Source organism: Phyllostomus discolor, chromosome 7 (assembly GCF_004126475.2).
Source record: "Phyllostomus discolor isolate MPI-MPIP mPhyDis1 chromosome 7, mPhyDis1.pri.v3, whole genome shotgun sequence".
NCBI classification, from domain to species: Eukaryota; Metazoa; Chordata; class Mammalia; order Chiroptera; family Phyllostomidae; genus Phyllostomus; species Phyllostomus discolor.
Window position 1 is genome coordinate 32,536,131 of NC_040909.2, and position 26,966 is coordinate 32,563,096.

Sequence of the window (26,966 nt, forward strand, 5' to 3'; positions counted from 1 at the left end):
TGAGGAAATGGAGTGTCAGTTAGACCCACAATCCTCTCTCCATGCTAGTCCCTGCCCAGATAGCCAGCTTCTTGCTAGATCCTTATTGCCAGACACTGATGTCTACTACTGTTACCACGGGTCCTTCAAGACCTCAAGGCCTCAAGGGCTGCATTCTCCTTACCTAAGGATGCCAGATTTAGCAAATAAAACCATAAGATTACCAGTTAACTTTGAATTTTGGATAAACAACAAATGACTTTTTTTTTCATCTAACCAACCACCAGCCCTACGTCAGTACTTTCTCTTGAAAGTGGAAGTAGAGGACCAAGATGTTCAGACCTCCCCGGTGGAGGCAGGCCTTGACACAGCTCATCCCTCCTGCTATGTGGATAGAAGGAAAAACCAAGAGGGAAAGCCACTCCTATGTTTATGGCATTTAAAAACACAGTGACCTCCTCCTCTGGAAGAAAGGGCCCAGTCTATGCCCTGGAATCCAGCCTGATTAAAAGTCTCTTTGTGTTTAATAGGTACAGAATTTCAGTTTGTGGTGATGAAAAAGTTCTAGAGATGGGTAGTGGTGATGGTTGCCCAATGGTGCAAATAAACTTAATGCCACTGAATTATACACTTAAAATAGTTTAAATGCTAACATTTTATGTTGTGTATATTTTACCATAACTTTTTTTTAAAGTCCTTCTTCATGGAAGGAAGGGACGTAAGAAAAAGACAGAGACTGACTTTCTAAATTATAGATTAAAAAATAAAGATGCATTCACTTCCTCGGCCTTCCAGCAATGGCCTCCTCTGGCTTCCTCTTCAGGCTGGAGGCAAGAAGGCTGCAGCCAGCCTGGCTCCACAAACTGTGCATAAGAACAGCTATAGGAAGAGAAAGCCAGCTGCTGCCGGAACTCTCCTGGAAATTGAAACTCTTCTCCAGGAGCCCTAGCACCTCTCTTCATACCTCATTAGTTCAAGTTGGATCACAAGCCCAATCTAATTCCTTATAAAGGAGGTGAGAGCCCCATTGGACCAATCAGGCCCAGACCTGGAACTGAGGAAGGGTCAACTTCCCTTGAACAATGGGTTGTGGGGGAGGGGTGGGGGAAACATGGGTGCCTAAATAAAAGTGGATCTGTTGGGAAGGTTGAATGAGGAGATGGATGGGCAATCCAGCATCCAGTACATGGGGGCTAGGTAGAGCAGAACTGCCCTGTGTGGGGTTTACTTGGGTATCCTCAAGACCCTCAGGAGGAGAGAAGCTGAGAGGCAGAAGCCAAGTACTTCCTAATGGAACACGTCCCATGACCACCCTACTTTCCCCCAAAACTTTTATCTCCCTAGCCCCCTGCAAAAATAAAAGTCTTGGGTAAATTCTACTCAAACAATTGATGTAAACTTTTCATAGCTGAATCCCCAGGTGCTCCAGGCCCTGCTCACTGTATCCCATCCCTATCCCAACCTGTTTTGCTCAGTGATCCCTGGTGGTCTCCAACGACACTCCCTGCAGGAGTGATGTCTTCTATGCCCTCCTCAAACAAGAGCACCTGTTAAGCCAATGTGGCTAGTAAAAGAAGTCCTTTTTAAGTCTAATAATGTAAACATGCAAATGGATTGACTGGTTTAGAGAATGAGGCCTGGGACAAAGTTGTATGGATTCAGGAGAAACTTGCAGTGAATGTAGGAAACCAAAATGTTATGACCCCCCTAAGAAGCAATAGAATAAACTAGAAAGTCAAAGAAGAATTTAGTATGTAGCATTCCTTCAGGTCTGAGGGCCTACAATGAAAGAAGTTTTATAAGAAGTTTTGAAAAACCAGAGAAAATTGTATAAGTACATCTAATCCAACAGAGATTCTTTCTAAAATAAGAAGTGAGAAATGTAGCTTCACTAGGGGAAGGATGGAACCTTTCTAATAATATTTGAGTTTAAGTTCACAGGTACAGAAACGAAAGAGGGTCTGGAAAATGTAGTTAATGATTGACATGCTGTGCAGCATACAAAACAGATGTGAGGTAACACACTTGTCTGAAAAATTTGTGCCTTAACACTTCCAGTAAATATGCCACATATCATTAGAATAAATTTTTAATGTTTAAAATTCCATAATTTTTGGAGACTTTGTCTAAGACATGGTAATATGCACTTATTTGTCTGGTAATATGTGTTAATTACTTATTCAACAAACATTTCTAAGTGCCTACTATGTACCAGGAACTGCCTTGATAGGCATGTCTCATATACAAACACAGCATTGCAAATATTTAAGAACCATCTGATGCAAGAATATGTTCTTTCCATCCACACACACTCTTTAAATATGTTCATACCAATGCACTATAATTAGTTTTACCTGCTTGTTTCTTTAATTATTTACTGAAAAATTGGACATTGGATTGTTTCTAAATTAATTTCAAGGTTTATAGCAAAATTGTAGCTTTTACAGACATCAAAGCAATAGCTCAGAGTGACTATAAAATAAAAAGCAAATACATTAAACTAGGAAAAGAATGTGACAATTTTTTAATTGACTATTCTTGTTCATTATTAAATGTAAGAGGATAAATAAATAAATTCTTATATAAGTCACTTTTATTTATAAAAATGATTGTGATAATCTTCAATTCTATGCATTAATCAGTGTAATAAGCTGCTGTTTTGTCATATTACTTGCATTAAGAATTTCTCTGCAAACAATGTAAGCCAATTTCCATGTACTATCTGATCTGCACTTATAAATAAAAATTTGCTACATTTTACTGTTTTGTGACCTTTCATAAATTGATTTTTATTTTCAAATTTAATCAATTCAAATTAGTTATAGCTATAATTGTGTTGAGTAAGAAAGTGATTGAAGTTAAAATTTTGAAAAGCGGGCCATAAATTGAGCAACATTAGTTTTAAGTGGAACTATTCCATTATGGATTTTATTATTCAGCCATATGAATAATACAGATAGAAATTATCTGTGGTGAGCATAATAATTTTCATTTAATTACATTTAACCTTTGGCTGACAGCTATTGGGGAAGGGAGGTTGGGATTGAGCAAAATGGAAAAAAAGAGAAAAAAACTCAGGGGCATGGACTACAGTGTAGTGATTGCCAAGAGGAGGAGATGTGGAGGAGGGTATGGGGCGATAAATGGTAATGGACAGAGACTTGACTGGGGTGGTGAACACACAATAGTCTACAGATGATGTGTTATAGAACTGTGCACCTGAAACCTATATAATTTTGTTAACCAGTGTCACCCCAATAAATCCAATAAAGGAAAACATTAAATATAAAAATATATTTTAAGTGAAAGGCTCATTTCTAAAAAATGAAAACTAAAAAATAATAATAACTACATTTAAACTTTGTCAATACACAATGGACATTCCTGTTTAAATATAATACACCTATTAAAAAATATTATTCTCTGGATGGCTGTGTGTATAATTGTGCAATCTTAATGCAATGTCAAGCCGGGGAAAACAGTGTGGAGTATTTAATGAACAAAGTATGGGTGGATACTTGCAATCAAAATAAAACTGTGCTTATTGAATTCTTGTTAGCAGCAAACAAGTTTCACTGCTACACCTACATCTTTAAGTGTAGCTCTGGAACTATCCCACTGGTGTCTGGGAGTGCAATCTGGCAGGAATCAGAACACAGGGAGCAAGAGCTCCCAAGCTCTGTATCCTTGGAGGAGAGAAAATTGCATTGTGATGGAGTCTTTGGTTGGATTACTTAAGGATTCAGTTTTATCCTCATTTTGACATGTGGTTAGTAAGTGATAAAAGGGGATCAACAAAGATCTATTAGACATAAAAGGTCTGTGCACATTCCACAATATACTGCCTTTGCTATGTGTGACAAGAATTTGGACCAGGTTACAGGTAACATGGATTTGGGGTCCATCCTTCCTACTTGCCCATTCCCAAGGATCCTAGACCCAATTTGGATGATGTATATTGAAAACTTTCATTTTCATCTTTCCCCTTTAATATATCCTTCCTGTTCTCCATGTCTCAAATAGCCCTCTTCTGCCCGACTCCTCTGATTATTGCTAATTCACTTGGAAAGTCAACATTTCTCAGTTAAGATTTCATCAGCAGTGGGACATAGTAGAAAGAGCACAGACTGGCTTTTTATCCTCAGAAACACCTGGATTTGGATTTCAGTTCATCCTACATGGGCAAGTTACCTAACTTCTTAATTTCCTCATTGATAAAGTGGAGATAAAAAACAATAATAACATATGGGAATAATAATATCACCATATTCCAGTGACACGGCTCTCCCCTCTACCCCCTGATAGCAAGCTCCTGCTGATAGTCACCATGCTGAAACAGGGATACTTTTCCCAGTTTGTTGCCTGCCTCATAGCTTTGCTCATGGTGATTTTTAGAATTTTTTTTCTAAATTCTAAAATTTAGAATTTAGTTGACATACAGTATTACACATATTAGTTTCAGGTGTACAATATAGTAAATTAGACATTTATATAACTTATGAAATGTTCACCCTTATAAGTCTAGTGCCCATCTGACACTTATGCTGATTTTTATATATAGTTTTTTAATATAAAATAATAAAACCAGAAAAATAAGATAAATATTTAATAGATTTCAAAATTAGGAAGTCTTTACAAAGCATAAAAGCCTTGGAAGAAACAGAAAAGGAAATTACTTTCATATAATCCCTGCCCAAATAAAACTAATATCCTAGCCATTCTCACTTGTGTATTCTTCCAGAGAAGCTTTAGAATAATTTTGCTGTCATTCCCCTTAAAAATCTTATTAATGCTTTGCCTAGATCATGTTAAACTTAAGTAACACAGTGATCCAAGCTGCAGCCAAGGCCTTTACCAGGAAAGCAAAGGTTTTTTCGGGAAACCCCTGGCAAACTTCTACTTAAACAGCATTACCCTAAACTGTCACACACATAACTACCCCCACCCACAAAGGAGATTATAAAATGATGCTTAGCTTCCAACCTCTAGAATGGAGGTGGGAGAAGGGAGAAGAGAATGGATGTCAAGTCCACCTATAGGATCTGCTACAAAGTCACCGTAGAAGAGAGATCAGGGGCAAGAGCTGCAGAAGCTGTTTCTGTGTGTGCAAGACTGGTCACAAGGAATATTGCTGTGGGATCCTGGCAACACAGTGCACACTGCCCAGAAGGCCACTCTGCCCCTCTTTGCTGCAGGCAGCCAACCAGGTTTGACACTTGGAAAAGGGGGAACAACCACTAGGGAGGAGAGCCTGTGTATTACAGATCAAAAAAGAGTCTGAAGCAGCCAGCAGAGTAGTAGCCTTGTGAGGGGGTCTCTCTCAAATGCCTGTAGGTATTGCATCTTTGGACAAATGCTGTTGGTTGACTGTCCAGTAGCAATGTCCCCTTCTTCATAGTTAAGAGAACCAGGATTTTGTTCTGGCAGCCTTGGTGCCAGCAACTGGATGAATCACATTTGATCAAAGCCCATCATGGCAGTTACAGTCCCCCTGGGCCAATGATTGGTCTAGAGGTGGACAATATGACCCAGCTTTGGGCAATGAGATTGAAGAGAAAACAGGCTGCAGGTGGTGCTGCCCCTTCTTCCTACTTTGAACATGGTTGTGTATGAACATTATGCTTGGAGCTGTGGTTCTTTCCACTTGGGTCCACAAGGCAACAGCCTGAGGACAAAAACAGATTTCCTAGGTTGGCAAGAGTGGGAACACAGAAAGAGCCTAGGTCTTTGATGATTCTGTGAGTCAGCCAATGCATCACACCTGGAACTGCCTGCCTCGTGACTAATGATGGAGACAATTAAATGTCTTTATTGTTTAAACCACTGTTGGTGTTGTTTTATTTCTTGCAGCTGAAAGCATTTCTAACTGATATAGCCCCCTTAAAAAGATTAGAGCAGAACATTGTGAGTTGGCATATTCTTGAATGAAGAGGCAGATGTCAATAAAAGCTAATGAGCTAGCAAAATCTGGGTGTTCATATGAATGTAACCTCTTCCTAATACCCACAGGCAATGAGGCCTAGAGACAGTAAAGTTGTACCTAAAAAACAATGTGAGAAGTGATATTTTTACACAACACAGTCTTCCCTTTTAGAAAGATAATGTACTTCTCAATTATTTACATCTTTTCTATTCTGAAGTTTCACATACCTAGTCATAATGCCCCACATATTTCTTGTTAGGTTTATTCCTAGGTATTGTATGTTTGGGACTGCTGTCTCTTGAAGGTGTTAGGGTTCTGTAGGGATCTGTTTTCTGCCCTGTTTTCACCCAACAATTGCCCTTAATGATACTCCTTTCCTGCCCTTCCCCCAACTCCTACTTCAAGCTGCTCTTTCATCATTCTAGGCAAATACATTTAACTTCCGAGGTACACAGACTCTTGCCTCGATTGTGTTTTGGAGGTCATCCAACCCTGACTAACAGTTAAAGGTAACATTTGAAATCCAGTGAGCTTGAGGTTAAAACATGTCACGTCAGCAATCGCTAAACAACAGTGCATCAGATTAGGTCAAGAATTTGTAAAATGTTTGTGCCAAGTGAAATGTCAAAGCACAAGTGTGTGAAAGAAAAAAAATCTCTGTGCCAGTCAAAATGTCAGCCTGTCTTGCAGAAAGTCCTTTATTACTTTCTGTTCTTGTTTTTCTTGTTTCACACGTATTAAGGTTGCCTTTAAATAATTGAAATTAATAGTGGCATTGTCAGCAGTTAAGAGTGAAAACTAAAGAACTAATTTAGAAGCACTCAGTCAATTTGGACTCATTTTAAAAATGGAATTTGTTAACCCATCCTTAAAAATAATCCCTTAACTGATTGCCTCAAGCATTTATGTTGCAGCCATTATTTCTTCTGCTAATTTTTGTCGTATGTAAAAAGAGGCATCATAGAAAATACACAGTTTATAAACGCTATATCTGAGGAGTCACAAATGAGATAGAAATGCTATAGATACGATTAATAGATCCAGGTAGCCCTCAACAAATAGACTGCCAGTGGTTTGCTGAGTTGATTATGAAGCAAAACTCCATAATGTTCATCCCCATTTTCCCACTGGTTTTAATTTCCAGCTTGGCAGAGCTTCCTGAACATGGCTCCTCTCCATGCCATTTGCTTTCTCTAAGAGCAGCTTTCTGTCGCACAGTCATGGCCAAACAGTGGGGAACTGGTCCTACTCTTGATGCTACAGCTGCCTGGTGAATAAACCAAAATGTTTCTCTATAGGCAACAAGGCCAGGAGTAGGGTGAGGCAATCCTGGTGCCCAGAGCACAGCATTTCAGGAGGCCCTTATTCTCAGGTTCACACCCTGTACTTATAAGACCCTGAACATGAGTGCTTTCTTAAATATTGCTCCCTAAGCACCTCAATTGCCTCACCCCAGTCCCAGCCTTAGTAGGCATTATTGCTGCCCTTGGAATTGAAGAAGAGGTCTTTGCAGTAAAGAACTCTATAAATCTTCTGTGAGAACTGGGTTCCTACCCAATTATATTAATTCTACATTTAGAAGTTGCACAATATGAGTTTAAAGAGTAATAAGATGCATGTATTGCTAAGATGGGAAAAACTTTTCAAAAAGGAGTCCACTTAATTGCTCAGAATGGGCTTGACAGTGTGAAAGGACCACGTGGGACCACCATTTCCCAGGATTTGAGCCTCGAGTTTTCAGCTTTTGAAAAACCTGAAAACTCAACTTTATCAGCATAAAGAGAGTTGGTCAGATTGGGGAAAATTGGCAAGAGAATTAAAAATAACCCAGAACCCCAATTTACTAAATTACAGTTGTAGATATTTTCCAAGGACAATGTCCTAGTGTTCAGTGTTCAGAACACTCCTCCCTAGAGTCAGGGGATGTGGAACAAAGTATTAGTCACCAGACGGCTGCGAGTGAGCATGGAAAGAGAACAAAGAGGGGAGGGGTAGTCAATGACAGGGATGTTTCATCCAGACCAGGGAAAAGTCCTGCCTCACCCCAGAATACTCTGTGTATCCATTGACTCAACAGATAGAAATCAAGCACCCACAATGTGCTCAGCAAACCCATAAGCTCTACTTCAAAATGAATTCTAAATCCAGTATTTCCTGCCACATCCACAGTAACCATCTAACTCAAACATCATCCTTCTGCATCTGAATTAATAGCATAGGCCCCCAACCAGTCTTCCAGTTTCTACTCCCTCCCTACTACAGTCCACTCTTCACTCAGATTTCAGACTGATCTGGTTAAAATGTAAGTCAGATCATGATGTACCTCTGCTCCAAACCCTCCATTGGCTTCCTGCTTATTAGAATAAAATCCCAAATCCCTTTCTTGGGCTGTGTGGAAAGCAAGACTGAACTAAGATAGTGTCAGTCCTGTCAACTAAGTAGCCATGTTTAGAGCATGTGCAGTGGAGCAATGTCTTGGATAGTGCAACCCCTCAAGCATGCACAGTATAACATGGTGGACAGCATGTGCTTATTTGAGGGGTGATATCACTCTCTCAGGGCATGTGCAGTGGAGCGACATGGACAGTATGTAGTTATCTGAAGAGTAACACCAGCCTCAGAGCACATGCAGTAAAGTGACATAATCGGCATGTGCTTATCGGGGCGGCACACAACATGTGTGTTAATCAAAGGTTGATGCAGCATTACATTGTACAAAAATACGAAAGCAAAAGCCTTCAAACAGACAGCTAAGACAGCTGAGAGGGAGAGAATGGCACGCTGCTGTTCCATCGACCCTGTTCTAGCTGACTCTGAAGCCACCACAGACTCTGCCTTGCAAGATGCTGACCGGCTGCCTCCCAAGCCCGGACTCTGATCTGGACTCTTGGGACTCAGGTTTGTTATTCCCCAATTCTCTCATGTGATGTTATTGCTGATTGTTTCTGAGTGATTATTAGTGTTATTAGGTTATTATAAATTTGGATGGAATCTGCATTAATGAAAGCTAAGTGAATATAGCATAGTCACCTGTGCTGACTCACTGTCATTCCTAGGTGCTGGCATTACCTGTAGGGTTGGTGGTCATGTAGGTGGCCTGGCGCTTTCAGTTCCTGAGGCCCAGGTCAGACAACCCAAGGTGGGGGCCAATGGGTGGGGTGTTGAGGGCTGTCTTATAGGAAAGGCTATATCACAAAACATTAGTTCATAACAGGCTGCAAGGCCTACACGATCTCACCCCAGCTCTCTCTCTGATCTCATTTCCTGCCACTGCCCATCGTACTCCACTCTAGCTACAGATGCCTTTATCTTGCTCCTGGGATGCCCCAAGAATGTTTTTGCCTCAGGACCTCTACATTCTCCTCCTGCTTGAATGATTTATTCCTGGATATCTGTGTGGTTGACTCCGTTTATGCTTAAATGTCTACACTTAAATGTCACCTCTCACAGAAGTTTCCAATGACCACCCTATCTAAAACAGTCTCCTCCCATCATTTTCTGTCCCCTTAACCCTAAATTTTTTTTTCAATCACCTAACAAGTTTTGTCTCCTCTCAGCAAAAAGCAAGCTCCATGACATTTTACCTGTTTTTGCTCATTGCTATATCCCTAGCACCTAGAACATTTCCTAGAACATGGTAAATGCTCCAAATATATTTGCTGAATGAAGGGTGAATACACCTAGGTTATGTAATAATTCTGGTCACTAGAGGGGAGTATCCTGTGGTGACTCGAGACTTTTCTCTGGCCTGGATGAAATAGCCTTTTTGGACTCTTGATCTCCCTTGCTGTCTGACAGAGTAGATAAGGTTTGCAAAAGAAAAAGAGGGATCTAGGTAAAACCAAGATTTTTAGCATAAGCCAATGGAAGGATGGAGTTCCATTTAATGCTTCAGGGGCAACTACGGAAGAAGCAGTTTGAGAGGTTGAAGGTTGAAAAGTAAACATTTATTTGTGAATATATTAAGTCTAAGATATCTATTATTGGATATCCAGTGGAGATATTGAGTAGGTAGTTATATATAGAAGTCTGTAGCTCAGGGGAGAGGTCCAAGCAGGGCACATAAATTTGGCAGTATACAGAAGGTGCTTTCAGTCATGGAACTGTGTGAATCTCTTGGGGTGAGTACAGACAGAGAATAGAGTTCTGAGGACTAAACCCTGGGATACTTCAGCATTTAGAATTCAGGGAGATGAGAAAACACCAGCTAAGGACACTAAAAAGAAGAGCAGAGAAAAAAGGTAACAGTTGAAGAAGAATAGGGGTCTATGAAGGATTTTTTTATCTCTGAGAAATATTGGTGTATATCCGTTGCAATGGAAATGATCCAGTGAAAAGGGAAAGTGTAATGATACAGGGTGATGAGCGAGTGAAGTGAAGTTCTAGAGTAGGGAAAAGGGGCTGGATCCAGTACAGAGGTGATAAGACTGGCATTAGATGGAAGCACAGTTTACTTATTATAACAAGAGGAAAGTCAGAGTTTAGCGCACAGATGCCAGAGTTTAGTGCACAGATGCACAGGTAGATGTGGTGATAGGAATTTATGAAAATTCTTCTCTGGTTGCTTCTATTTTCTCAGTGACATAATGGGTTGGAGGAATTAGTGATATGCAAGAATCATAGGGAATCTGATGTTCAGAGGAATATATTGGGTAGAAGTGAGAGAATAGGACATTTGAAATTATATGAGTTTTTTTGTGGGGAGTGAAATTGCTGAAAAGACTGGATTGAGGGTATGGCAATAGGAGTGGTGATTAAAATGGGAACGGAGACAGGACCACACATGAGACTGGCCAGGCTATCAGATGGATGGTCATTCTTGATATAACCCACATGAGTAATAACATTAGCTACAATATCATTCCCTGAGAAACTCCTGTGCACCAGACAATCTGTGCAATTCTCTCCTTGAACCCTCACAACAGCTCTGCAATAACCCCAAGAATCAGAAATTGTTACCCTCAATTGTTTCATCTGTGATCCAGGTGAAAAAAGTGAGGCTCAGAAATCTTTGTTAACTGTCTCAGGGAAACACCACAGTATGGATCAAGGAGTCAGACTCAGGTCTTCTAACCCAAAAGCCAGGCTCTTTCCCTTGGCCTGTGCCATACCTCTCCAACTCATCACCTGCAAGCCCTAGTGCGTGGACCACCAGTTATAAGTCAGTTTGGCCAGGAAGTCTTAATTCTTACGTGTGCTGGTTGGGCCTGAGGCAGAAGTCTGATCCTGAGGCTAGATGCATATCTCCTGAGAGAATAGGTGTTTTTTTCCCTCTACACATTAGTGTCACCTTTGGGCATTGGAAACCAACAAAGAGAGGTAGATAGCTATGTCATGTTTGGGTTTGTCTGCTTCAGGGGATAACAAATCCCCTCTGCACCTACATTTGTCCTACTATGCAAAAGGAAACCCTTGAAAGATTTGGCAGTCCAGCTCCAGAGACTTCTTGGCCATTTACTACATGGTAACCCCTCTTTCACTGAGGGAGAAAAGTGAGGCCTGATACTTGTCTCTGGTATTCCTGGAGCGTTCTACTCCAGGGCTTTCTATCCTCAGGAGGTAATTTATGCAAGTGATAAAAAAAGAAAATAGAGACATGAAAGTCTCCATAAAATGCATACATTTCTTGCCTCAGTTGGGAAGAATTTGCATGCATCTGTTTTGTAATAATTCTGCTACAGAGTAGCAGAGTAGGAGGCAGAGAGGGATCCTACCTCTCAGTGCCCCAGGTGAGACAAAGAACAGTTGCAACTGAATGTCATCACTGCTAAACCTCTAGCCCAGACCATCCAATAGAAGTTTCCACAATAAAGGAAATGTTCTATATCTGTGCCTTCTGATTCAGTAGCCATTTAGTCATATATGGATGTTAACACTTAAAATGTAGCTAATACATTTGAGGAACCGAATTTTTTATTTTATTTAATTCCAAATGATTTAAATTTCAATATGAGCTATCTGTGGCTGGTGACTACCAGAGTGGACCGTGCAGATCTAGATTATAAAACAAAAGGCCAGGCTGCCTCACATCTTTGAACACAGTTTATGTTCAAGTGCAAACTTGTGACCAAGTCTGCCCACCCAACCTTACCATGAAGACCCTTGCTTAGTCATCTCCTCCTAAGAAAGGAGGGTCTCCACTATTCACATCTTTTGGACAACAGACAGAGACCCCATGCAATCATAGTCTATTACTGCAACAAGTAACCCCCACATATATATTGTCCCATGGTTTCTGCAGGTCAATTGGGTTCTCTGCTTAGAGTCTCATAAGGCCTAAGTCCAGGTATTTACAGGGCTGCATTCCTTCCTGGAGGCTCTAGGGAAGAATCCACTTCCAAACTCACTCAGGTTTTTGGCAGAATTCAGTTCCTTGCTATTGTAGGACTGAGGTCCCTGTTTCCTTGCTGATTGTCAGCTGAGGGCTGCCCTTGGCTCCAAATGGCATCTCTCTGGTCCTTGCACATGCCCCTCTACCTCAGATCCCAAAACAGCATAACAAATCCTTCTCCTGCTTGGAATCTCCCTGCCTTCCTCTTCTGCCCTCAGTTTTTAAGGGCTCACATCCTTACATTGGACCCACTCAGATAATCTCCCTATTTTAAGGTCAGTTAACTAATAACCTTAATTACATCTGCAAAGTCTCTTTTGCCAATTCATATAGCATAAGCACAGGAGTAATATCAGGGAGCAAAACTCTTAGGGCCAAAATTCTGCCTATCACAACCAGATACCAGAGGATGAAGAAACCAGTGAGGAAATAGCTGGCAATTACTTAGTGCTTTCTTGAATAGAAAATAAAAAGAACTTGTGGGAAAAAAATAATGAGTTTTAAAACTCTTTGGGCTATTTTTTCTCTTAGATCCCAAGTCAGTTGTCTCAGTTCATTATTACAGGGCACTGGCAAAGCGGTGGCCATCCCCAATCTCTGTTAAGGATCCCCAAACATTTCAGGTTACACTCCTTGAAGGGTCTTAGTCTTCAAAACAGCTTCCTGCAGAGAAAAGGAGAACTGCTACACCACCTTGGAGGTCCTTTCTCATCATAGCAGAACCTACCAGCACTCTTTCAGGTTTAGCCAGTGCTGAGTTAAATATTAAGTCTTGATAAGGACAAACTGGCCTGGAGGCTGTTAATTAATGAACAAACCTTGTCTGCAAACAAAACCACTCAATTCCAGTTAGCAAATTCCAGCAAGAAAATAAAGTGAATGGAAAAATACTTCCTTCTAATTAGGTGAAAAGAGACACTGAGTTTTCAAGTTCCTAAACAAAGAGCCACTTTGTGTCTGTCCTCCTCCTGGAGGGAAGGGAGTTGAGAGAGAGAGAACTGAGGGATGACCAGCCTATTACCTGTAAGAGAGTGACTGGTGAACAAGCTGATGCATTTTCCAAGAGTAAGCATACAGGTGGTCTGGGAAGTTTCCGTGAGAGAAGTTGCTCAGGGAGACACAATGCTGAGAATATGTAAGAACCATGGACTGGGTGGGAAGGTCACTGGGACAGCCCAGAACTGTCTACTTAGTACGACTCCCTGCCTCTTCTGCCCATATGTATCAGGAATCACTTAAAATGAACCTGTAGGTTAAGCCCAATTACAGACTCTGGGAGCCAGCTGTCTTTTGACAAGACCAACAAAAATAGGTAAGGAAAGTCTTTTACCCAGCTTGCTCCAAAATTTCTCTTAGAAAAAAAGGACTATCTTGTTTAGGAAAATATCTTGAAAAGCTAGGTAAGCTCTGGGACAGGGGTGGCCAGTGGTTAACAAAGAAGCAAATAAACACCTCTTCTTAAAAAATGAAAAAGGGACTTGGAGTGGGAAAAGAATGAAAGAGAGAAGGAAATGGGGAGGGAAGGGAGGAGAAAGAGATGCAATCTGGTGGGAGTCTGGAGTCTGGGAGTTGGCAGAAACAATGAAGGGTTTTAGAGCTATTTGATATTAACTCTATGTCAGCCACTGTCCAGTGCTGATCCATACCCCCAACCCTACCCCAAGCAGGAGAAGTTCTAAAACATGCTTCTTTCTATCTGCCATGACTACTGCCATCACTACTTTTGGAGGAGATCAAGGAGAAAGGGATATAGATCCTGTGGTTAAGTCCACTTTGGAATGGAGAAGAACTCAGCCAAAGTTGGGAATCAGAGAATGAGGAACTAAAAAACTGTTAGTCCATGGTTCTGTGCACGAACCCGAGGAGGGCACCGTACTTTCCCCAGAATGGGGCTTGAATCAATCCTAACAGATATTAAGGGGCAGAGTAATTCCAACTGACATCTGAGTTACATAAAGTTTAGATCCACCACTCAACTGATTCAGCATTGCATTTATCTTGCTGCTTTTCCTGTCTTGATTTAATATCACAGTTTTCCCAAAACCTGAGTTTACAGTTTTTCTCTCTGTGACTAAGCTCCCAGCTTCATATGTAAATCTCCAGTAACTGGCCTCCTGCCCAGGGTTGGAAGAGGTGTGGTCACACTAGCACTGGGAAGCAGTGTTGGGAAGCCTCACTGCGCTTCTTGATTAACACTCTTGAGGGCAGCTTTATTTTATGGTCACCAGGTCAAGTTCGGCTGGTCATGGAGTTTAGGTGCTGAATCCTTCCTTCTGCTAAACCTGAGAACTCTATGGCTAAGGCCCGAGGGCTCTGAGGGGACACTAGGGATAAGGGCATGTCACCAACATGAGAGGTTTGGCTAATTTATCAGCACCCATGCCCAGATGCACCCCCCCAGGAGGCCTGGGAGCACTTATAATTCTCTTCCTTTGATTCAGGTCTAACAATTCTATCCTGCCTACTTGAGGCTGGCTCATACTGAAGCACAAAATAATTTTAGAGCCATGTTGTATCCCCTTGGAGCCCTGGGCTCTAAGACCTCTCATTGCCAGAGGCCCAAAAGACTTTCCAGACTGGTTGATGCTGCTTTACCTTCCTCTCCACTACTGGCATGCCTTGCCTCCATCCTGAATGTTAGCCCCTCTGATGACCTTTTTCAGTTACCATCACCTCCCTCCCCTCCTTTGCTCATTCTTTTACTATTCCCTGCCCTATAGCCCGATCCTTTCTGTTGGCCCTCTTTAACCCTCCTCATCCATTGGCTAACTCCCTTCTCTACAAAGTAAGACTTTCCCACTGGGACCCTTCCTCTTCTTGAAACACAGCCTTGGTTGAAACACAACCTTTGTTGAAACACAACCTTTGTTGAAACACGTTTGTTGAAAGGTGCTGCCTTTCCTGCTGCCCACTGGGAATGAGGATGTTTATTCTTCCATTCTTCACACACCCCATGGCTATTTGGGAAAAGAGACATATTTATTCTTTTGGTTCCATACCACCATATCCAAACACTTATTCTTCATTCAGTTATAAAACTCTCTACCCTCAGTTGGGTCATCGTTATTATCTATCATTCTCTTCACTCACTCCACATTCACTGGACCTCAGTCTTACTCCCTTCCCTAAGTCCTGCGAGGTTACAGGTGACCTCTACCCCCTCTCCACTTCACTAGCCACTTGGTTGACTTCACCCTGAATGAGATCATTTCCCAAAACTGTTTCAACTCTGCCAACTTAGATTCTAATATCCCCCCCCCCCAAAAAACATTACTAGTCCATTTCCTAATTCTCTCTTTTAGGAAAGCAACTATTCTTTGACCTCATTTAGAGTGCTAACCCATGGTTCCCTCTATTTTTATTGTAATCTGTCTTCCATCTGCTTTCACTGTCTTACCTACTTAGGCCCTTTGTACTATCCAGGATAGAGAGGTGCTGTCTCAGCTGTAAGGCCAATGGAGCTTAGAAGGGGAACTTTTTAGCTTCCAAATCAATTACCAAGAGTAACTTCCTCCATCCTGGATGAGAAGCAGCAGAAAATCCAAATTTTGTCCTGAAACTGATCAAAATGTTATCACCTATAAGGCTTACCTGTGTGTCAGGCAGCAGACCACGTGGGCTAATTGAGGGTTCACTTTCCTTTTTTGACTAAGAGCTTCCTGGGCAGGGTGTGCCTCCTTTTCTATTCCAATATCACGTAAACAAAGGAGTTAACATAAGAGCACTCTGTACCAAACCATGTAAGCATGGAAAGGGAAAATGGGTAAATGCTAAATGAAGCCTGAAATTATATAAGTGAAAAACAAAGTCAGTCCCAGAATGGCTGCAATATTATAGCTGAGGTTTGAATTCAGTTTGTTACCTCCAGGCAAGGAGAGGACTTCAAGTTTCAAAGCACAACTGAAGCAATCACTTTGCTGGTTTGTGCCAGCCAAAGTGACTCACTCTCAAACCTGTTTAATATGAAACAGCATTAGGAGACTGGATATAGCCTCAGGGAGATCAGCTGCTAACCAGCTCTGATTATAGTAGCAATCCCTCAAATGTGGCCTCTTAAAGTGTCTCTCCACATGTCCTCAGTGGTATACAGCACTGTACAGGAGAAGGACTGTCCTTGAAGCAGAGATATCAGGGTTCTGGTTCCCATTCAGCTGGGTCTGCCTTGTCTGAAAAAATGAGGTTGATGCCTTGTGTTTAACATGGGGCAATAACTTCCCTGCCTACCACCTATGTTAGTTTTGGGAATGAAATGAGGAATATTATGAGAATTAAATGAGATGATGAAAGTGTTAGAGAGCTGTATAACAGGTATTATCATTACACATAGGTATCATAAATCTCCTTTTACACTTTCATTGGTACAAGAGGGAATTTCTTTAAATGGCAGGAGTGAGGAAATAAACACAAGAATTTTGCTTCATACTTTAATATCAACAGCATTGACAGCACCAATTTGGCCACTTATTGAGGACTTTTGTTATCCAGACAGTAAATTGGAGTCTCCTCAAAAAAAAAAAAAATAAGAGCTCCCCTGTTCAGTGTTATCTGGGGGTATCAGTTAGATCACCTCATATTTTAGTAAAAACTTTCAAGATCAGAGATCCAAGATGCTAGCAGAGTAGGTGGATATTACACTCACCTCCTCCCAGGACCAAACTGGAATTACAATTAAAATGTAGAGCAATCAGCCTGAATAACGAACTGAAAACCAGCTAAAGAGAAGTCTTCTAGCCAAGGAATTACAGAAGTAGCCACACCAAGACTAGTTGGAGGAGCAGAGATGCATAAAGAACTGCCCCCACTCCCATGGCTGGTAACTGAGATTCTGGAGGGCTATCTTAGTTGCAAAGGTTCCCCCTAAGAAGTGTGGGGACTCACCCCTAAGCTGGGCTCCCCAACTCAGAACACCATAGTTGAGAAGAGGCACCCACACAACATCAGGCTGTGAAAATCAGCAGGAATTCTGTCTGACAGGAGAGACAGAAGTCTGCTAGAGACACAGGTACACTTTGAAAGGGCCAACACACAAAATCTCATTTGCAGCCACTCACCCTGGGCCTGCAGAGTGACAATGGTGTATACTAGAGTCATGCGAGGAGAGACTGGTGTTTGGGGTTGGAGAGATAGCTGAAGGGACAGCCACCAGGACACCAGTAGTGCGTCACTCTCCTACAATACAGACACCATATTTCTTGGGTAGAGCACTCCCCTCCTTTTGGCATCAGCCTGGGGGAAAGCAATAGCTCCACACTCTGGACCCCCTGTAGCCACACACTGTGGAGTTTGCATCCTGCTGAGGAGTCAACTGCCTGGGCTGGGGTGTAGAGGTCTGGGCAGACTCAGGGGTGTCAATGACTATGTGGTATGGCTTTGGTATAGGAGCCATTCTCCCCACTATCCTGTGAACCTGATTTGTGCCTTCCCCTCAGGATATCCACTAGCCTCACTCTCAGGGCTCCCAGCAACCCCACTCTTCCAACTCCTGGTGGCTCCACCCTGTGGAGGTCTGAGCAGAATCTGGGACAGACTGAGCTGTGTGGCTCTGGTATGGGGGACATTCCCCCTACCTTCCCCCAGGCGCGACCAGCACCTCCCCCTCACAGGAGATCAAGTAGCCCCATCCCACTGACTCCCAGAGGCTCCACCCTGCTGAGATAAGGCTTCTGGCAGAATCCAGAACAGACTGAGTTTTGTGGTTCTAGGACAGGGGCCGCTTTTCCTTCCCACAGCTGACTGGTGCAGAGCCCTCTATTCACACGGCCAAATCTTGGTCTGCTTGGGCCTGATAAATTTGGTTGGGCTCATCCTCATTACTCCCTGAAACCCTGCCCCACCCAGAAGTGTGTGAGCACACAGCAGATGGAAGCTAGACCTGGTATACCCTGGGACATTTGCTGAGAAGCCCCAGACTCAGCACTGGCACTGAGTTTGAATGTGTGTCAATCTGGAGAACGCTACGTGTCCATACCTGGTGATTATTGAGAACCTACCTCATGCAACTCAAGTACCACCAGAGGCTCTTTCAATAACTGAGCCTAACAGGCAGCCCACAGGCAGAAGCAGGGCGAGGTGGACCTCAAGGTGCCTTGCGGCTTTTGCTGACTTGCCCCCAGGCCAGGTGCTGGTAAAAGCCTGTCTTGGTGCACAGCTTGGTCCTTTTTGTGCACACTAAGGCCCAGCAGGGGCAGCCACAAAGTGTGCATTTCTTTGTATCCCCAAACAGGTTACCCAGAGATAGGCCACATATTAGGACACAAAACAAGTCTCAATAAATTTAAGAAGATTGAAATCATATCAAGCATCTACTCTGACCACAATGATATAAAACTAGAAATCAATCACAGGAAAAAAACTGAAAGACACACAAAGACTTGGAGGCTAAATAACATGTTACTGAACAATGACTGGGTTAATAATGAGCTCAAGGAAGAAATCAAAAAATACCTTGAAACAAAAGGGGCACAGTGAGGGCAGTCCTAAGAGAAATTCATAACCTTATAGGCCTACCTCATGAAACAAACAAATAAAAAACACCACTCTCAAATAAACAATCTAACTTTACACTTAAGGGAACTAGGAAAAGAACAACAAATAAAGCCCAAAGTAAGTGGAAGAAAGAAAATAATAGCCCTAACCAATATGGCTCAGTTGGTTGGAGTGTTGTCCCCTACATGAAAAGGTTGCAGGTTTGATTCCTGATCAGGGCATATACCTAGGTTGCAGTTCCCCAGCCAGGGTGCATATGGGAGGAAATCAATTGATGTTTTTCTCTCATATGTCTCTCTCTCTTCCCCACCCCCTCACTTTCTGTCTTTATAAAATCAATACAAATATTTTCTTTTAATTTTTAAAAGAAAATAATAAAGATCAGAGCAGAAATAAATGAAATAGAGTCTAAAAAAATACAAGAGATCAATGAAACCAAGAGCCGATTCTTTGAAAAGACAAACTAGCTCCAGCTGGTGTTGCTCAGTGGATTGAGTGCCACCATGTGAACCAAAAGGTTGCCAGTTTGATTCCCAATCAGGGCACATGCCTGGGTTACATGCCAAGTCCCCAGCTGGAGGTATGTGATCTCTCCTGCACTGATGTGTCTCTCCCTCTCTTTCTCCCATTCTTTCCTCTTCCCCTCTCTTCAAAGGTAAATAAATAAAATCTTTAAAAAAAGAAAAGCTAAACTAGATGGACAAACCATTCACCCGACTCATTAAGAAAAAAAGAGAACCCAAACATATAAAATCAGAAATGAAAAAGAAGAAGTAACAACTGACACCAAAGAAATACAAGGGATTGTCAGAAAATATCACAAACAACTATATGACAACAAATTGAACAATCTGGACAAAGTGAAAAATTGTTAGACACATACAAATTTCCAAAACTAAATCAGGGAGAATCAGAAAATCTGAATAGACAGATTATAACTAATGAAATTGAAGCAGTAATCAAAAACTCCCAACAAACATCCTAGACTAGATGATTTCACAGGTGAATTTTACCAAACATTTAAAGAATTAACATCTATCCATTAGCAGCTATTCCAAAAAAATTCAACAGGAGGGAAGACTACCAAGCTCATTTTATGATGCCAGGACTATACTAATTCCAAAACAAATCAACACACTGCAAAAGAAGGAGAAGGAGGAGAAGAGGAAAGAAAATTATAGGCCAGTATTCCTAATGAACACAGATGCTAAAATCCTCAACAAAATATTAGCAAACTGAATCTAGCAATATATTAAAAAGATCATACTCATGATCAAGTGTGTTTTATTCCAGGGATGCAAAGTTGAATGATATCCACCAAACAATAAATGTGACACATCACATAAACAAAATGAAAGATAAAAATTACATGATCATATAATAGATGTAGAAAAAGCATTTGATAAAATATAGCACCAATTTATGATTTTAAAAATCTCTCAACAAAGTGGGAAAAAAGAATATACCTCAGTGTAATAAAGGCCAATATTTGACAAACCCACAGCCAACATCATACTCAATGGGCAAAAACTACAAGTGTTTCTCTTAATATCAGGAACAAGACAGGGTTGTCTGCTTTCACCACTCTTATTTAATGTAATACTGGAAGTCTTAGCCAGAGCAATCAGACAAGAAGAAACAAAAGGAAAAAGTAAAACTGTCATTATTTCCAGGTGGCATGATACTGTATATAGAGAATGCTAAAAATTCCACCAAAAATCTACTAGAACTGATAAATGAATGAATTAAGGAGAAGGATAAAACTAAATAAATAAAAGGTACAGTAAATAAGAGGCATAATTGGTAGGCACAAAATAGGGGATGTTAAGAATAGTATAAGAAATGGAGAAGCCAAAGAACTTATATGTACAATCCATAGACATGAACTAAGGAGAAGGGAATGCTGGTGGGAGGAGGGGTGCAGGGCAGAGGCGGATAAAGGGGAGAAAAAATGGGACAACTGTAATCGTTGTATAATATTTACAACTGTAAATATTATATATTTAATAATCAATAAAATATACTTAAAAAAAACATACATCCAGAAATCAGTTGCACTTTTAAACATCAATAATGAACTATCAGAAAGGGAAACTAAGAAAACAATCCCATTTAAAATTGCATAAAAAAATACCTAGGCCCTGGCCGATGTAGCTTGGTTAGTGGGGTGTTGTCCCATGAACTGAAAGTTCTCAGGTTCAATTCCCAGTCAGGGTATGTGTCTGAGTTGTGGGTTCAGTCCCTGGTTGGGGCATGTATAAGGGGAGGCTGATTAATGTGTCTCACATTGATGTTTATCTCTCTCTCTCTCTCTCTCTTTCTCTCTCTCTCTCCCCCTTCCTCTCTCTCTCAAATCAGTGAGCATGTCCTCAAGTGAGGATAAATAAAATAAATAAAATAAAATACATAGAAATAATTGTAACCAAGGATGTAAAAGACTTATACTCAGAAAATTACAAAACACTGAAGAAAAAATTAAAGCAGATACAAATAAGTGGAAGAATATACCATGTTCATGGATAGAAAGAATTAACATCATTAAAATGTCCATACTGCCCAAAGTAATCTATAGATTCAATACAGTTCCTATCTAGATATCAATGGCATATTTCACAGAACTAGAACAAATATTTTAAAAAATTATATGGAACCACAAAAGACTCCAAACAGCCACAGCAATCTTAAGAAAGAACAACATTGGAGGAATCACACTACCTGATATCAAAGTATTCTACAAGGCCATAGAAATCAAAACAGCATGGTATTGGCATAAAAATAGTCATATAGATCAGTGGAAGAGAATAGAGAGCCCAGAAATAAACCTGTGTCTTTGTGGTCAGCTAATGTTCAACAAAGGAGGCAAAATAAAGAAGGAGTAAAAGTAGTCTATTGAATATAGGGTGTTGGATAAATGGTACAGACAGGTGCAAAAAAGTGAAACTAGACCATCTTCTTATACCATACACAAGAATAAACTCAGAATGGGTTCAAGGTTTAAATGTTAGACTTGAAGCCATAAAAATCCTAGAAGAAAACATAGGCAGTAAAATCTCAGACAGCTCTCATAGCAATATTTTTTTCTAATATGTCTCCTTGGGGGAAGGAAATAAAAACTAAAAAATAAACAAATGGGACTATATCTAAATAAAAAGCTTTTCACAGCAAAGGAAACCATCAACAAAATGAGAGAATATATTCACTAATGATACATTTTATAAAGGGTGCATATCCAAAAGTTATAAAGAATCTATACAACTCAACACCAAACAACAAACAATCCAATTAAAAACAGGGAAAGGATCTGAATAGACACTTCTCCAAAGAGGACATACAGATGGCCAATAGACATATGAAAAATGCTTAAAGTCACTAATCATCAGAGAAATGCATATTAAAACCACAATAAAGTATCACCTCAGACCCATCAAAATGGTTATCATCAATAAATCAACAAACAAGTGTTAGTGAAGATATGGAGAAAAGGAAACCCTTGTGTACTATTGATGGGAATGCAGACTGGTGCAGCCACTGTGGAAAATAGTATGAAGTTTCCTCAAAATAATAAAAATGGAACTGCTTTATGACCCAGTGATTCCATGTCTGAGAATATATCTGAAAAAACCCAAAACACTTATTGGAAAGAATATATGCACACAACCCTGGCCAGGTGGCTCAGTTTGCTGGAGCATCCTACCATATACCGAAAGGTTGCAGGTTCAATCCCCGGTCAGAAAACATACCTAGGTTACAGGTTTCATCCTGGTCAGGGTGTGTTTAGAAGGCTACCAATCAACGTTTCTCTCTCACATTGATGTTTCTCTCTCTCCTTTCCTCCCTCTCTAAAATCAATAAACATAACATATCCTTGGGTGAAGTTTATAAAAAGAAAGTTTTTTAAAAAGAATATATGCATATATGTACCCCATATTCATTGCAGTATTACTTACAATAGCTAAGATTTGGAAGCAGCCCAAGTGCCCTTCAGTAGATGAGTGGAAAAAAGCTATGGTACATTTACACAATGGAATACCACTCAGCCATAGAAAAGAAGGAAGCCTTACCTTTGGGACAGCATGGATGGAGTTGGAGAGTATTATGCTAAGAGTCAGAGAAAGACAAATGCCATATTATTTCACTTATACATGGAATATAATAAACAAAATAAACAAACAAACAAAATAGAAACAGACTCACAGACAGAAAAGAGACTGGCAGCTGTCAGAGGGGAGAGGGATTGGTGGGCTTGGTGAAAAGGGGGAAGGGATTAAGAAAAAAAACTCATAGGCACAGACAACAGTATGGTAATGACCAGAGGGAAAGCGGGTGGGGAAAGCAGAAGAGGGTAGAGGGCCGATAAATGGTGGTAGAAGGAGACTTGACTTTGAGCAGTGAACACACAATACAATATACAGATGATGTGCTATAGAATTGTACCCCTGAAACCTATATAATTTTATTAACCAATGTCACTCCAATAAATTCAATAAAAAATGTTTTAAAAGGAACTTTAAAGAGGTCCCTGTTTAGGAGATGTATTAAGCTATTTCTTCTATTTGTAATTACATGGGCAAGAAAATAAACAAAAGGATCTGTCTTTTTTTTTTAATTTGTTTCTTCCCTTCTTTTTTTTTCTATCACCATCTCTATCTCCCAGAGGAACTGGGTGAGGCAGGTGAGATGGTTAAGGCACTTGCCTCAGACACAAAAGTTTAGTGGGTGTCAAAAAAACTCAAAAATCAAGATACATATATTTTTTAAATATCCTTCAAAATCAAAATTGATGCAAAAAAATTTGGGAACAAAGACATCAGAATTTTAAGTAAAGATCAGTGATAGTGATGTGTTAAGGCATACTAAACCCAGAGGCAAAAAGAAAACTCAGTAATACTGAGTTTATCTTTATTTAAAATTTGGTGTTTTATTCATCACAAATTTTTGCCTTAATTGTGATGTATGATAAGTAGCAGTTTTCTTCTTTCTTAGCAGCATCTAAAATTATATTTTGCCTTAGTACTGATGACATCTTAGATTTGGCTAAATGTTTTCCAGGTGGTATGTGGAACAAGCGTGACTCCTGGCAACCAAACTCAGCTTGGCTTTGTCTCCCACTGTTTCCTTTAACAGGTGTCTTTCCAGTGGAAGACACCGTTCCTGCTCCTGAACAAAAACTCTGTGAGTCCCATGGTTTCTCTGTTCTCTCTTAAATAATGGAAAAGTCCCACAGTCATTGTAAGCTACAAACATAGTCTCAGTTTAGCAATTAGACTGCATAATCCTCCACAATAATCAAAACTCACAACTTCACTTAGTGGTAAAACTTCCCCCCTTCATCAGCCTAGGCTTGGCAGCTTGCAGTAAGAAAGGGAACGAAGGGCTTTCTGCTCTTCGTTCTCCCTGCCTGTCTTCTTAACTCAATACCTGAAGGTTTTTTCTCCCTCCAAATGGTAGGGGATTGGCAGCAAGGAGTGAAGAGGATAGACCAGTTCTTACCTGGCTAGTGGCTTCACATTCTCTGGGCCAGGAAGATGTTTAACTGGGACCCTTTCTGTTTTAGGCATTTTTATTGGCTCATCAGAGCCTCCCTCACTCTGCAGGTATTGTAATGCTTGTCCCATCTGGGTGGTGTCTGTACATGGATGTTTATTATATAATTAACTCTACTTTTCCATATCTTTATATACTGCAAAATTTCTTAATTAAAAAAAAGAATGGTGAGAGAGAATAAAGGAAAGAATCCTAACTCTACACAAAAGTAACTTGTTGGTTAGAAACTTGCCTTATCAGTCTCTCTCTTTCATTTTACTACCAGCCATTTCTGCTTTCTTGGCCTTCGTTTTTATCACTTCTACAGACCTATAAAAATAAGTTTGTCTAGATGGAGATAAACTTCCTTGCCCTGTCACATGCTGGTTTATTTCTTACTCCTTCTGAATAAGCAGAGCAATATCGCACTGGTTTCTAATTTCTTCAAGAATAAATGACCCTGGCCAGAATCCAGTCCACTCCCAGTCTCCTGGGAACTTGTCAAGAGAACTGGAACATCTCTGCCCTCGACCTCTAGGGCAGAAATCAACAAGAGTCCCACAGCAGGAAAGCACTTTAAAAACAGCAGTGTCACCAAAGGCAGAAAACACATCTTGTTCTCACCACTGAGAGTTTCACTGTAAGGTCTGTCTCCAAGCATTGGAACTGAAAAGACAAGAATGTTGCAAAGGCTAAACAACTGTCCCCACTTCAGTAAAATAATTGCCTTCATTGTTTAGCTTCACAATACTGGAAATATGTTTCTTATATCCTTGAGTGCTCATTTTTCACAGTGAAGTCAATATTCTGCTTTATCAGTAAGACTGAAATGTGTGATTCTATTTTGCCTTCCAGGATCTATAGGAGTTGAAACTGGAAAACCACTTGAATTCTCACACATTCCAACAGAACTGCCCAGATTCAAGATGTCTGAAGCAAAACATTTTCCCAACATGACAAGCTTCAGGATCATAAGGAGAGAGTAGGTGTTGCAGATAAATCAATGAAACAAAGAGAAACTAACACAGAGTTCAAGCCCTGTGATTAGGGCTAGTTTTCATGGTTGGGGAGTTAGCTGCGTATAACAGCTGGCTTGTCCTGGGAGACAGAGCATTGAGTGTGGGAGTAAGAGAAGGATGGGAAGCAGAATGACAGGCAGCAGTTCCAGGAGTCAAGTCTGCATTCACCAATATCCCTCACACCCTTAATTTCCTTCTAAAATGCATCCCAGAGGGGTTAATTAAAAATGAACAGGAAATGGTAGTAGATGAGACAATTAAAACAGTAAAATGTAAAAAGGGTGAAGAATCTCACAGCACAGGTATGGGATTCCATTAAGTCAAAAACTCAGATGGAGAAAAAAATCACATTCTTATTTTCAATAACCTGTAACTAAAAATCTGCACTTCTTTCTGTTATAAGTGGAAGCAATATACCACAGCAGTATCAGTAGTACTGAGGACTTTGTCACCAATAGAATTCACAGATGTTATTAACCAATTAGCTAATGGTTGTTGCAGATATCTGGAAGTATCATGTTTACTCATCATTACTTTGAATTAATGATAGCAATTGAATTTGTCACCAGATCTTGATATTTAATCTGTTTACAAAGAAGCATATATAAATATACTATAATTTGTTTAAGTATTTTGATAACTGTAACTCAATAATTGGCTTCCTTTGTAATCTTATATATTTTATGAAATAGGCTTTAGAACATTAGTCAAAGAAGAGATCTATAGGCTTCATCAGACAACCAAAGGGGCCTGGGGTGGGGCAGGTTGGGAAGGGTCAAAACCCCTTTAATTAGGCAATTGCAGATAAATTGGGGGAATACAGAATCCCATCCACCCAAATCCAAAAATATTTGAAAAGGTTTTGGGAAAAAAAGAGGGAGGGGGTAAATAAATAACTTCAGGTACTAAGAACTATGTGATTCACTAAGTTATGAAACAAGTTAAATTCCAGATGAAAGGCATGGCCTTAAGGATTCTCTTGTTAAAAAGCCAGACTATGTAAGTAGGGATCTAGCTTGTCAAAGTGTGATTCAGGAGGCATCATTCTAGAAGGTTAACCTAGATTCAGTGTCCAGTGCATCTCTAGTGGATCTAGGTTACCCTAACCTCCAACAGCTAACCCAAGTCTGTAAATATAGTGTAGTCCCACATCTTCACCAAGGACTCATGTTAATTCATTCAGGTAAACATCTTTCAACCCTGGGAAGAAAACTAGAAACAAAAACAATAGAAATACTTATAGGCAACTTTCACTTAATCAGGTTATTAAGTATAACATTCTCCATTCCTTCTGTAAAACCAACCAACAGGTCCCAAGGCACACTGAGCGCTTGCAGCTAGTAGATTTCTCTCTAGTGCACTGGCACCTTCTCAAAACTCAGTAATAAGAAAACAACTAAAAACGGGCAAAAAAACACTCGATTATTAAGGCCTACTACATGGCTATACCTCTGACAATACCAAACAATAATTAAGACTATGTTACTGGCAGAGGGATAGCCAAATAGATCAATGGAAGAGAATGGAAAACCTAGAAATAGAGCCATACAAATATGCCCGACTGATATTTTTATTAAAAATACTTTATTTTTAGAACAGTTTTTGATTTACATAAAAATTATGCAAGTACTACAAAGAATTTTCATGTACCCTCCACCAAGTTTCCCTTAGTATTAACATCTTACACTAGTATGGTACATTGCTA

General features: G+C 40.3%; 1 long non-coding RNA gene across 1 annotated transcript in view; it reads right to left on the reverse strand.

Moving 5' to 3' along the window:
• The window catches only part of LOC118501604, a 60,922-nt gene extending 45,890 nt beyond the window's left edge, over positions 1–15,032 (reverse strand). Inside the window, exon 1 of the long non-coding RNA XR_004904228.1 lies at positions 14,203–15,032. This is a non-coding gene — a long non-coding RNA (uncharacterized LOC118501604). The remainder of the gene's footprint in view (positions 1–14,202) is intronic.
• Between the last annotated feature and the right edge of the window lie 11,934 nt (positions 15,033–26,966).